We start from the raw sequence: 13,992 nt of genomic DNA, 5'->3' as shown, positions 1-13,992 counted from the left end.
CAAACATCAAGTTGAACGCAATGTTCTGGAGGCCTGAGGGAAACTCCAGGCTTGTTTTACCTCCCATTGTTCAGTTCAGTGTGACCAGTTAGACTGGGAAGCTCAGGCTTCGCTCTCAGCACATTTTTACTGTCACGTTAGCAACTGTTGAGCAACATATTAGGACTCATGCAAAAGCATAGTGTTTCAACTAGAGAACAGTTTCTGTGCAGAATCGTGTGCACCATTAACTAGATTTAGTTACTTACCATGTCATATAGTGTTGAACTAAGAATGGTAAGATTGTAGAAAGGGCAACAAACCACACAGGCCACAGTCCCTATAACAGTTAATTCTACATACATATTATGCACAGTATCTAGCCTGCTGCTTACAATCAGCTTTGAAGGCACAGTGAAAACAAGACCTCTGTTTGAACCATTATAAGGCAGACGAATGGAGGAAAGCAATGCACACAGCAGGCTGACAAAGCAGTTCCACACACCTTTGCATAAAGCTTTATGTATTTAGACAGAGGAATTTAGTATTTCAAGTGTATTACAAAAATACGCCAAATTCAGGCTATATTATTCAACTTTCCATTTGTGAATAATAGCTGTCTGTCTATGTTTTTAGTAACTTTAGAGTTTCTTTTTATTTATTGATAAAGGCTAATCAAACCAATCTTAAGTATGACGTCTCAGTGGATAAACAGTGTTAGACATTGACAGGAAAAACAATGCATCTTTTTCTGTTTAAATTCAGATATGTGTTAATGATGCTGATGTGGTTGGAGTTAATAGAAATTAATAATTTTTTACTGTAAACCAGTCAGACGAAACCAGTGCAACTCGGCATTATTATCGGAACTGACACAAACATCTGAAACAACTGATACTTAAAACAATACAGTAAGAAAATGGTAATATATTGAACACATATCTAAATATTGTATATGCTGCCTTAAACATAAAAGGAAGTAACTACACTTGCAAAAGTCAGAAATGATCCTGGATTTTTTTTTTTTGGGTAATCAGTGTTTTTCTGGGGTGTCTCCCAGCTGGCTTTTCTGGGCTTTTTAAAATGTAACCTGAGTCACCATCACTTTGTTGATTTCCTGTTGATGGTTGGATTGTGCTCTGATTGGGACGTGGGAAAAGGAAACTGAGATGGTGTTATCAAGTCTGTGAGAAGCTCCGTCTTCATGATTGTTCTGTCACTGTGGTTTTGGGTTATGATTGTGATTTAGTTTTAACTCGCTACAGTACATTTTCCCAGCAGATCTATGACTTCATTAAGAAAGGATTATGCTGATTTTAATGTACTAGTACAGTGCCCGTTCAAAATGTGTCTGTTTGGGATAGGCCGATTGCTTGGTCATACCTGTGGTATCGCTGCTTGAAGCTTTCTAAAGAACCATTGTAGTTTCCCTCAACCTTTATTGTTCGGTTGTTTAGTTTAATTCACAATTTATTAATATCCAATATCCAATGCTGTCCAAACTGTTCCAAATTCCAAACCCCATGTTCATTGAGTACCCAGGAAACCAAGTGTGAAGTAGATTGGATGAACGGTTGTTGAGATATTTGAAAGACAGATGCACACACACAAACACACACACACATACAGAGATTCCCTGATTTATTAGGGAGAGTGAAATCCAGTGTTATCATCCATGTGTGTGCTTTTTTGTGATTTGGTTTGTGTGTGAATATTGTATATGCCAAACCATAAGGCTTTTCGTATTGGATGTTTAAAATATTTTTATTTGAGCTTTTACTGGAACGAAGTACATAGAAAGAACAGAGTTGACTCAAAGCCAGCTATTATTTTTAGTCATCCTAATTTCTCACCTCAGTGTTTCTCTCATTAATAGTAAGTGAAAAATTAATGAAAACACTGATCATGCAAGTGAAAACATGAAAGAGGAACATAAGCAGTATAATAACATAATGCCATAAAAATGGCATAATGGGCTAACATTGCCAGTTCCTGGCACCCAGTTTTGCATAGCAATGTTACATAGCACTTTTTATTTAATAGTGACCATCCTTACAATATGAGTTAACAAGAATAAATGGTTATTAAAAGAACAAATATTTTTTCTATATGTATGATACATTCGGGATAGAAATGTAAATACATTTCCAGCATTTTAAAATGAAAGGCGTTGCTGTCTTACTGAGCGTGAAGATGTGTATAGCATCACTATGTGAGCTACAGTATTTCTTTTGAATATGCTGGAAGAAGAAAAGCCATTGGTACATAAATGTCTAACTATGCATGTTCGCGTGTGTCGTGGAAATCCCTGGGCATTCTGGATCTCAGACATGTACAACACAGAATGACTCATCATGAATCACTCAATCAGCCACATACAGTAAAATACATAATGGTGAAGGGTCAAAGTGAACAATGACTCATCAAATCACATTCTGAACTTATGACTGTGTGGAGAACGAAAGCATGACAGAGACACAAAACCCCCCTTAAACCCTGGACCACTGTGGAGCTTAAATGTTTCACCTGTTTCTTTACCTGCTTCCTGCTTTTTGTCCACTTCCTGGTTGGTGTACATTTTTGCTGTTGTTTCAGTTCACACCCTCAATATATCTATTTCAAACTGACACTTTATTAAGAGCAACAAATAAAAATAATAATAGTGTGAGCAGAGCTGTGGTCCAAGATGATCCAAAACCAAAATGCACATCTTAGGATATGCCAGCCTCCTGTGTATTTAAAAATATATTTAAAAAAATATTAAATTAATCAGTGGTGGAACGTAACTATGTAGATTTTCATAGTAGGTGCTACAAGGACTGAGCCTCTATACATGGGGCGCATGCTCAACCAGGTGAGTAAGCCAGGCGCCCTATACTATGACTTTTATTTAATTTTTTCAACATACTATACTAAGACTTTTATTTTTATTTTTTCTATGACTTTTTTGACTTTTTTCAGCATGCTACGCTATGACCTTTTTATGACTTTTTTCGACATGCTATACTATGACTTGTTTCGTCATACAATACTATGATTTTTTTTGACTTTTTTCGACACACTATACTATGCCTTTTTATGACTTTTTTTACTTTTGTTGACCTAATATACTATGACTTTTTCGACATGCTTACTATGACTTTTTCGACATGCTATACTATGACTTTTTTATGACTTTTTTCGACATACTATACTATGACTTTTTTGACATTCTATAGCCTACTATGACTTGTTTCGTCATACTATACTATGACTTTCTTGACTTTTTTCGACAAACTATACTATAACTTTTTATGACTTTTTTCGACATGCTATGACTTTTTTACGACATTCTATTCTACAACTTGTTTCGACATGCTGTACTATTATTTATTTGGGCATAGTATACTATGACTTTCTTAACTTTTTTTGACAAACCATACTATCATTTTTTTGACTTTTTTTGACAAAATATACAGTGATTTTTTGACTTTTTTCTACATACTATACTATGACGTTTTTTTTTATTTTTTTGACATGTTATACTATGACTTTTTTTTTAATTTACGACATACTATACTATGCCTTTTTCATGACTTTTTTTTACATACTATACCATAACTTTTTTCGACATACTATACAAGACTTTTTTTTACTTTTTTACATACTATACTTTCACTTTTTTCATTTTTTTCAACATACTATACTATGCCTTCTTTCGACATACTATGCCATGACTTTTTTAATCACTTTTTTCAACATACAATGCTATGACTATTTTTACTTTTTTTGACAAAATATAATATGACATTTTTAACTTTTTCAGACATACTATACTATGACTTTTATATCTTTTTTAAACATACTATACTATGACCTTTAATGACATATTTCGACATACTATACTGACTTTTTTTTTGTGACTTTTTTCGACTTGCTATACTATGACGTTTTTGACTTTTTTCGACATACTATACTATGACTTTTTTTTACTCTTAATCACTGTTCTTAACACAGGGGAATTAGCTCAAATGGTAGAGCATTCACTGCGCAAAGGAAGGGAGCCACTATAGTAATTTCATGTCATTGTATTGATTAATACTTATTATTTTGTGTTTATTATGACAAACATTGTTTTGGCTTTAAGATCATATGCCCCCCAATGACTTGTGATGTTTATTTCTATTTCTGTTAATATAATGATAATAACAGTAACATGTGCCTTCAAAGACTGTGGGACAATATGGAGCTTTTTGCTTTAGCTTTAAGATATATGCCCCCCCAATGACTATTCATGTTTATATTTATCTATCTATCTATCTATCTATAATAATAAAGTGTGCCATAGCAATTTCATGTCATTGTATTGATTAATACTTATTATTTTGTGTTTATTATGAAGAACATTGTTTTGGCTTTAAGATCATATGCCTCCCAATGACTTGTGATGTTTATTTCTGTTTCTGTTAATATAATGATAATAACAAAATGTGCCTTCAAAGACTGTGGGACAATATGGAGCTTTTTTGATTGATGCACAGGCTGAGTCTTAAATGTTGGTATGATTAGATTTAATGTATCTGAACACAAGATGTAAAATAAACAAGTATTGAAATGAACACACACACACACACACACACCCTCTTCAGGAAAACACAAGATATAAAAAATAAACAAGCATTGAAAATGTACACACACACACACACACACACACACACACACACACACACACACACACACACACACACGCATGTACACACACACACACACACACACACACACACACACACACACACACACACTTCAGAAAAACTATATGCATACAATACAGGGAACTATACACGCAAGCACACAATATACAATATATACAAGCAAAACATAGTTAAAACTTATTTTGCTGCTCTCTGTTCTCCCAACTACTTTTTAAGAGGTTTGCCATTTGAGGCACGTGAGCAGAAGGTGGCACTGCCATGACGACTATGCCCAAACTCCTTTGTTTTGGGCTGCCCACAATGGCTACAGGTATTGTAGGTGACCCCTCTCACATATTTCCTCGTGTGGACTCCACTCTCCTCCTCAAGGACCGGCTGATGCCTGTTCCTCTGCGTGTACCGGGACAAAGGAGTGCAGGTGCAGGAACAAGTGGAACTGGGCCTGCACTGGAAGTTGAGGCACCAGAAACTGCCAGTACGCATGACACGAGAGGTAGCGGGTTAGCATTCTACAAAGGTTTTGGAATCTTCTGTGTTTTTGACTTGTGACATCAATTAAACTAAATCCTGCAACTGTGTGTTGGTATATGGTTCTTTACAACTACATTTTGGGTGTGGTTTATGTCAAGAAGAGATTGTCACAACTATTCTATGACTTTTTTCGACACACTATACCATGACTTTTTGGACATACTCATTTGAACTGGGATAACAAAAGCATAAAATAGCCTTTTAACATATAAAAACTAAATATAAAAGCATAACCAAATCATTTTTAAAATGCCAGTCAAAGTTGGATTATTCCAAATTGAAATTTGTAAATTGATGAATGAATAAAATGGCGGGCGCATGATCGGAAATGTACACATTCATTCACAAACATTCCTGAATTTTTTTTATCACTTTTGTTGACATTCTATACTATGACTTTTTTTTATCACTTTTTTCGACATATTATTCTATGACTGTTTGCGACATACTATACTGTGACTTTTTTATCACTTTTTTTTTACATAACTATGCTATGACTTTTTCATAAATGTTTTCAACATACTATACTATGACTTGTTTCAACATGTTATCCCATGAATTTTTTTATCACTTTTTTCAACATACTATGCTATGACTTTTTTATCACTTTTTTTCGACATATAATACTATGACTTTTTTATCACTTTTTTTCAACATACTATATTATGACTTTTTTCGACATGCTATACTATGACTTTTTTTGAAATACTTTATTATGAATTTTTCATGAAAGGCATTTTAGTTGAACAGGAAGTTGTTTCAGTTTAACAGGAAGGTGGCTAGGAAAAGTAATGTGACATTTCCTGATTGGGATCCAAACCTGAGTCTCCCACATGACAGTCATTGAGATTTCAGAGATAACTTTTTCTCACGTAAATAAGATGTATATTAATTGCAATATCACCTGCAACCTGCAACACCTGGATAGCTCAATGAGTTATATCATTGACTGTCACGTGGGAGACTAAGGCTTGGATCCCAGTCAGGGAATGTCAATTTACCTTTCCTAGCCACTTTCCTGTTAAACTGAAACAACTTCCTGTTCAACTGAAATGCCTTTCATGAAAAATTCATAATCAAGTATGTCGAAAAAGTCATAGTACAGAATGTTGAAAAGTCATTGTAAAGTATGTTGAAAAAAATGATAATAAAAGTAAAAAGTTCATTTTTAAATAAAATAAATAGTATGTCAAAAAGGTCATAGTATAGTATGTTGAAAAGATGATTAAAAAAAGTCATAGTATGTCGAAAAAAAGTGATAAAAAGGTCATAGTATAGTATGTTGAATAAAGTGATACAAAATTCATGGGATAGCATGTTGAAAAAAGTCATGGTATAGTATGTCGAAAAAAGTCATAGTACAGAATGTTGAAAAAAATTATAAAAAACTCATAGTATAGTATGTTGAAAAAATGATTAAAAAAAGTCATAGTATGTCAAAAAAAAGTGATAAAAAAAGTCACGGTATAGTATGCCGAAAAAAGTCATAGTATAGTATGTTGAAAAAATTTATTAAAAAGTCATAGCATAGTATGTCGCAAAAAGTCATGGTATAGTATGTCTGAAAAACAAGCAAAAAAAAAACGATCCTGTTTTTCTGAATTGAGTCATTATCTCATGAGTTCCCAAAAACAGAGCTCTTCTTCTGTAACCCTGCAAACATGACCCTTCTTTCTTGTATTTACTTCCTGCATAAAATCAGAACATGCTCCACAGAGGCAAGAAACAGAGCTCTCTTTTTGGGAATTCATAAACTTTTTGGTCAGGTCAGATACCTTAGAGTGATAAGAGAATGATTGGAAGATGGAAGGTTGAGTTTTCAAAGCTGGTATGTTTCATTAAGTTTTGAGGTCCATTATACTTAGTGAAAGAGAGAAATATGCCAAAAACCTGAATATTTCTGTCAGGTCAGATAGCTTAGGGTGATAAGTGAATGATTGGTAGACAGAAGGTTGTGTATTCAAATCTTATAGGCTGCAATAACATTCAAGACCTACTTTACAGGAAAGAACTATTCTAATTGATGAAGAGAAAAGTTATAAGGTTGTGTTCTTGTCAGTCTCCTTCCCAACCGGTTGGTTTTAAGAAAAAAATTAATTTTTCGACATACTACACAATGAGATTTTTTCCAAACTTTTTTAGATATACTATGACTTTTTCATCACATTTTTCAACATACCATACTATTTTTTCTTTTAGATTATTTTTTTGGGGCATTTTAGGCCTTTATTGACAGGACAGCTGAAGAAATAAAAGGGGAGACAGAGGGGGAATGACATGCAGCAAAGGGCCGTAGGTCAGAGTTGAACCCCAACCCACTGCATTAAGGAGTAAAGCTCCTCTATATATGAGCGCCTGCTCAACCAACTGAGCTACCCGGGCAACATAGTACACTATTACTTTTTTCGACATACGATACACTTTTTTTCAACATACGATACTATGACATTTTTATCACTTTTTTTCAACATACTATACTATGACTTTTTTAAATCCATTTTCGAAATACTATACTATGACTTTTAATAAATTTTTTTGACATGCTATGCTATGACTTTCTTTGACATACTATACTATGAATTTTTTCGACATACTATACTATGAATTTTAGACTTTTTACGACATACTATGCTATGAATTTTTTAATACCTTTTTTCGACATGCTATACTATGACTTTTTTCGACATTCTATACTATGAATTTTATAACTATTTTCAACATACTATTCTCTGACTTTTATATCACTTTTTTCGACATACTATAATGACTTTTTTCGACATGCTACACAATAACTTTTTATGACTTTTTTCAACATGCTATACTATGACTTTTCGAAATGCTATACTATGACTTTTTTTGACATTCTATACTATGACTTTTTTATGACTTTCTTCTATTCTACACTGACTTTTCGACATGCTATACAATAACCTTTTATGACTTTTTCCGACATGATATACTATGACTTTTTTATGACTTTTTTCAACATACTATAATATTACTTTTTTATGACATTTTTCGACATACTATACTGTGACTTTTTTTCGAAATACTATACTGTGACTTTTTTCGATATGCTATACTATGACTTTTTATGACTTTTCGAAATACTATACTATGACTTTTTAATGACTTTTTACAATATTCTATACTGACTCTTTTATGACTTTCTTCTATACTACACTGATTTTTTCGACATGCTATACTATGACTTTTTTGTGACTTTTTTCGACATACTCTACTATGACATTTTTAAGACTTTTCAACATACTATACTATGACTTTTTCTGACATGATATACTATGACATTTTTATGACTTTTTTCGACATACTATACTATGACTTTTTTCGATATATACTATACTATGACTTTTTATTCGACATACTATACTTTGACTTTTTTATTGCTTGTTCCAACATGCTTTTTTCGACATACTATACTATGACTTTTTTTCAATGGACTATACTATGCCTTTTTTCGACATACTATACTATGACTTTTTAAGACTTTTTTTCGACATGCTATACTACTTTTTTGACTTTTTTCAAAATACTCTACTATTACTTTTTCTGACATGATATACTATGACTTTTTTCAACATACTATAATTTGACTTTTTTAGGACTTTTCGACATACTATACATGACTCTTTTATGACTTTCTTCTATACTACACTGACTTTTTTCGACATGCTATAATATGACTTTTTTGACTTTTTTCGACATACTATACTTTGAGTTTTTTTTACTTTATTCGACATACTATAGCCTAATATGACTTTTTCATGACTTTTTTTGACATACTATACTATGACTTTTTTCGACGTGCCATACTACAACTTTTTACGATTTTTTTCGACATACTATACTATGACTCTTTTATGACTTTCTTCTATACTACACTGACTTTTGTCAACATGCTATACTATGACTTTTTTGACTTTTTTCGACATACTCTACTTTGACTTTTTCCAACATACTATACTATGACTTTTTTAAATCCATTTTCGAAATACTATACTATGACTTTTAATCAATTTTTTTGACATGCTATGCTATGACTTTCTTTGACATACTATACTATGAATTTTTTCGACATACTATACTATGAATTTTAGACTTTTTACGACATACTATGCTATGAATTTTTTAATAAATTTTTTCGACATGCTATACTATGACTTTTTTCGACATACTATACTATGACTTTTTTTTCACATACTATACTATGACTCTTTTATGACTTTCTTCAATACTACACTGACTTTTTTCAACATGCTATACAATAACTTTTTATGACTTTTTTCGACATACTATACTATGACTTTTTTCGAAATACTATACTATGACTTTTTTCGACATGCTACAGTATACTATTACTCTTTTATGACTTTCTTCTACACTGACTTTTTTCGACATGCTATACAATAACTTTTTATGATTTTTTTCGACATACTATACTATGAATTTTTTATGACTTTTTTTCGACATACTATACTATAACTTTTTTACTTTTTTGACGTACCATACTATGACTTCTTTTGACATTTTTCAACATACTATACTATCCCTTTTTTTCGACATACCAGTACAATACTGTGACTTTTTTAAACATATGTGTATATATCTATGATGAGACGGGAGGTCTCCAGGCTGCAGCCATACCCGACTCAAATATCCTTTCGGTCCGGTGACTCAGGGGTGGATCTACAGGGGGGCAAAGGGGGGCAACTGACCTCCCACTGTAGGGCCTTGCCCCCCCAGCTGCCCCCCTAACTTTGGTGTTCAAAAACTGTGCTTGTAAAAATAAACTGCCACTATGTCCACAAGCTTCTTAAAACATTGAAACAAACAATTATTGTAATCTTATATATATATTTTGGTCAAACTATATTACACATGACTGTAGTGCAACTTAACATTTAAACAACAATAGACTAGCTCAACTAAACCAAATTGCCTCAACAGCAACTAACTATGATTAATTAAAGAAAACCACAAACAAGGTCCTGGTTTTATACTCAAGGCAAACGAGCCCCCAACTTGTTACGACCGACTCACAGGCCACAACAAAAGAGGGAGATGCACAGCAACGTAACAATAATAAAGTGACATTTATTAAATAATGATGCAAACAAAAGAACGATGAGGTGTGATTGTCAGTATCAGTGATGATTGAAGGTGTATGGATGTAATGGAGAATGTGAGGTGCATGTTGTCAGTAGTTAACAAAGGGAAAACTCAAACAGAGAGAAAACATGTTGGTGCGCAGTCGGGAGAATGCGGCCGCCTGGTCTCGGGGCAGGCGGGGTTAAATAGTCTGGGAGGACCGGCCAGGTGATCACAGTCATCTCATTATCGCCTCCGCTACACCTGCAAGTTAACAAGACAAACCACAGTACACATGTACGACAGGCCCAGGGCCGTCACACCAACAAACATGACATAATTTTGATGCATTTATTTTAAAAGATTATTTGTGTAGCTAGTGTTTGTGTGTATGCAGTAGTTATAATATAGTTGTGAGGACTAGTTTCAAGAAACTTGCGCATAGGTGAGGATTAAGGTGAGGGTGTGGGTGCGCAGACCTCATTCCCACCATCTTCACTCCTACCAGACAGACAGACCCACCCACCCACCCACACACACACACACACACAGACAGACAGACACATTCATAGACAGACAGACCCACACACAGACAGACAGACAGACAGACCCACCCACACACAGACAGACAGACAGACACACACATAGACAGACAGACCCACACAGACAGACACATTCATAGACAGACAGACCCACACACAGACAGACAGACAGACCCACACAGACAGACAGACACACCGACAGACACTATACAAGTACAAATGCATTTTCTTTTCCTCCACAAAGAAGCTTTTTTTACCACTTCTTCTTCTTTGGCTTTTGCATTATCTGGCTCTGAAGATCTACCAGCTGGGACCTCATGGTGCTCTCAGTCCTCTCCCACTGCTGCTCTTTTTCCTGCTGAGTCAGCTTCAGGCTTTCTGTGGCCTGAAGGAGATTACTGGTTGAGATTACTCTCAGGCTGCTGCTCAGTCTTCTTTAGAGCAGCCAGGAGGCAGTCACTCACTGCCTCCTGTTTTTGGAGAGCTTCCTCCACCTTGCTCAATTTATCCTTTAGCTCCTGAGCTTGAGCCCTCTCAATCTCCAGATAGCTCTCCAACTCTAACTCTAGTCTTAGCTACTGCGAGCGTCTGTATTTCCTTACAAAGCTCAATCTTCTGAGTCTCCACATTGTTTTTAAGGGCCTCCTTCTCTCCCTTCATCTGCTGCCAATTTGACTTTCAGGTCTTGAGTAATGAAGTACTGCAGGTCGAGATCTTTCTGGGCTTTTCGCAGCCTGTTGCTGAATTTTCCCAGCTGGGTTGTCAGGTACTCTGTTTCCCTGGGTGGGGAGTGGACATGATCAGCCAGAGCCTCATCCAGCTGGGCTCTATGGGAAGCCTGGGATCTTTCCACTATCTCCTTTGCCTCCTCTGCCTGTTTTCGGAGAGTTTGCTCCATCTTGCTCAATTTGTCCTTTAGCTCGTGAGCTTGAGCCCTCTCAATCTCCAGATAGCTCTCCAACGTCACGTTGGTGGCCTTACCTACCGCGAGCATCTGTCTCTCTTTATGTAGCTCGATCTTCTGAGTCTCTACATTATTATTATTTTTTTTTTAACCTTTATTTATTCAGGGAAGGTTCACTGAGAGGCAGCCTCTCTTTTGCAGGAACGCCCTGATCACATTCACACAGTTCCACATTCATACCTGGAAGCTGCCCAGTACAACCACAGTCTGATCTGCTGGCCACGGAGCAGCTCCACTGGAGCGGTTGGGGTTAAGTGCCTTGCTCAAGGCAGGTGCGCCAGTTGGGACGCCATTTTCTCTAACTCCAATAACCATGTGCGCTCAGCAACTCCAAGTCCAATACTTTTTATGTTGGATTTGAAAAGCCGTTTAGCCCCTGCTCATGTTTATCTTGTACATGTTAAAAGTTGTTGTAAAGGAAGCGAAATATGAAGCTATCCCTATCCCTCGCTGCTGCAACAGTGAGAATTTCCCCATTGTGGGAAATAAAGGGCTTTTCACACGGGGAGCGACACTTCGCCTGCCTAGTCGCGTGGATCTGCGGAATCTTGCTCCTCATGTGAAGGACAACGCTCCGCGATTAAACGCCAGGCGATCAATGTGTGGTAACCATGGGGATTCTGTACTGTAGCCCTGCCATACAACTGAATGAGATCAGCTGACTGTGGTATCATATATCCCTAATCACAGGTCCATTTAAAACAAAAAGTGGCAATCCTAGTATTTTCCTAACCACGATCTGTTATTGTCGATAGCTAAAGTTAGCTAAATTAGCATAGTCATAATTACGGACGTTACCCGATAAATCCAGTCTTGTGCCGATGCTCTGACAAGCAGAAACCCCGCTGTCTATGTCCTGATAATAGTTTAGAAAAGAGTTTTATATTTTAGTGAACTCACAAACAGCAAGAATCAGTCTCTTGTTCATTGTTGCTCGCGTATGGAAAAGTTCAACACAATTCAACTTTTGCTGCAGGCGGGCGTGTGATGAGCACAAACGCGAGTTTCATGGGATTGCCCCCGCTTGTCGAGTCAACTGTCAAACTGCCCGCGCTCCCCCCCCACTGGATCATAATTACTGATAAAATAAGACACATTCTATTCTATTTGTCTTACTATATCAGTAATTATGATCAACCAAAAGGTCAAACAAATAATAGAATTATGTTATGCAGTTTTACAGTTTTTCCTCTATTTGTCACACAAGCCATTTACATATGGGGGGTTTCCGTGTACCGTCTTCCAATTGCCACTCTGCCAAGACCTTTCGCCACCCCTTTGCCACCCCATGTCAAATTTTCTAGATCCGCCACTGCTGTGACTATTTGTGAAATTGTGCAAACGACAGCCTTGAAAAGGCTGTCGTTTGCATTTGCGTTTGCATTTGCATTTGAGAAGGAAGGAGTGGTAGCATGCAAGCTCCTAAATTGACGCTCGTCTGAGAAATGGAGTTTTGGATAATGTTCAGCTTCGGCAGCTTTACCTATGCTAAAATATACTATGACTGAGGAAGCCTAGTGACGAGTCCATAGCAACCAGTGTTGAACTTGTCATTACCCAGTGTCCTTTGCTGAATGGTCTCAATGTTTTATTGTTTTATTTCATGTGAATACTAGTTTACTTGATGAGTAACTTAGTATTTGAAGTAATGCAGTAATGCAGGAAGTGTGCATTTAGTTTCCATGCTTATTGTGTTTCCACAACAATGTTAGTGAGTAAATCTACTGAAATGGCGACCACACCACAACAGACGAGTGTGGTGCGTAAGATCAGAATGCAGAGGTTTAGTTACCTATGTCATGGCTGTAAGAAAACAATAGACACTTGTACATCTTTGCAAAGTGTAAACGTGTACAGAAGGCTCCAATATAATATTGGGGAGGGTTATCCTGTTTTTTTACCAAATCATTTGGGAGGGTCATCCAAAATGTATCACTGGTGAAGGGAGGGTCAAGTCTATTTTGACTTAAAGTCCCATAACTCCTCTGTTGGCCCCTGAAATAAATAACGAACAGTCCCTTAGCTATTTATACTGCTTCAGCTGCTTTCCGTGCTTAATCAAGTCTTATTTACAGATTACTTGATTCAAGCCTAAAAATGTTCCACATCGTTCATTCATTGTGAATTCTTTTTGTGCTTTTTGAAAATATTGAACAGATTGAGATTTCCTAATTTG

This window comes from Sander lucioperca, chromosome 18, assembly GCF_008315115.2.
Source record: "Sander lucioperca isolate FBNREF2018 chromosome 18, SLUC_FBN_1.2, whole genome shotgun sequence".
NCBI classification, from domain to species: Eukaryota; Metazoa; Chordata; class Actinopteri; order Perciformes; family Percidae; genus Sander; species Sander lucioperca.
This window is presented reverse-complemented; position numbering follows the sequence as displayed.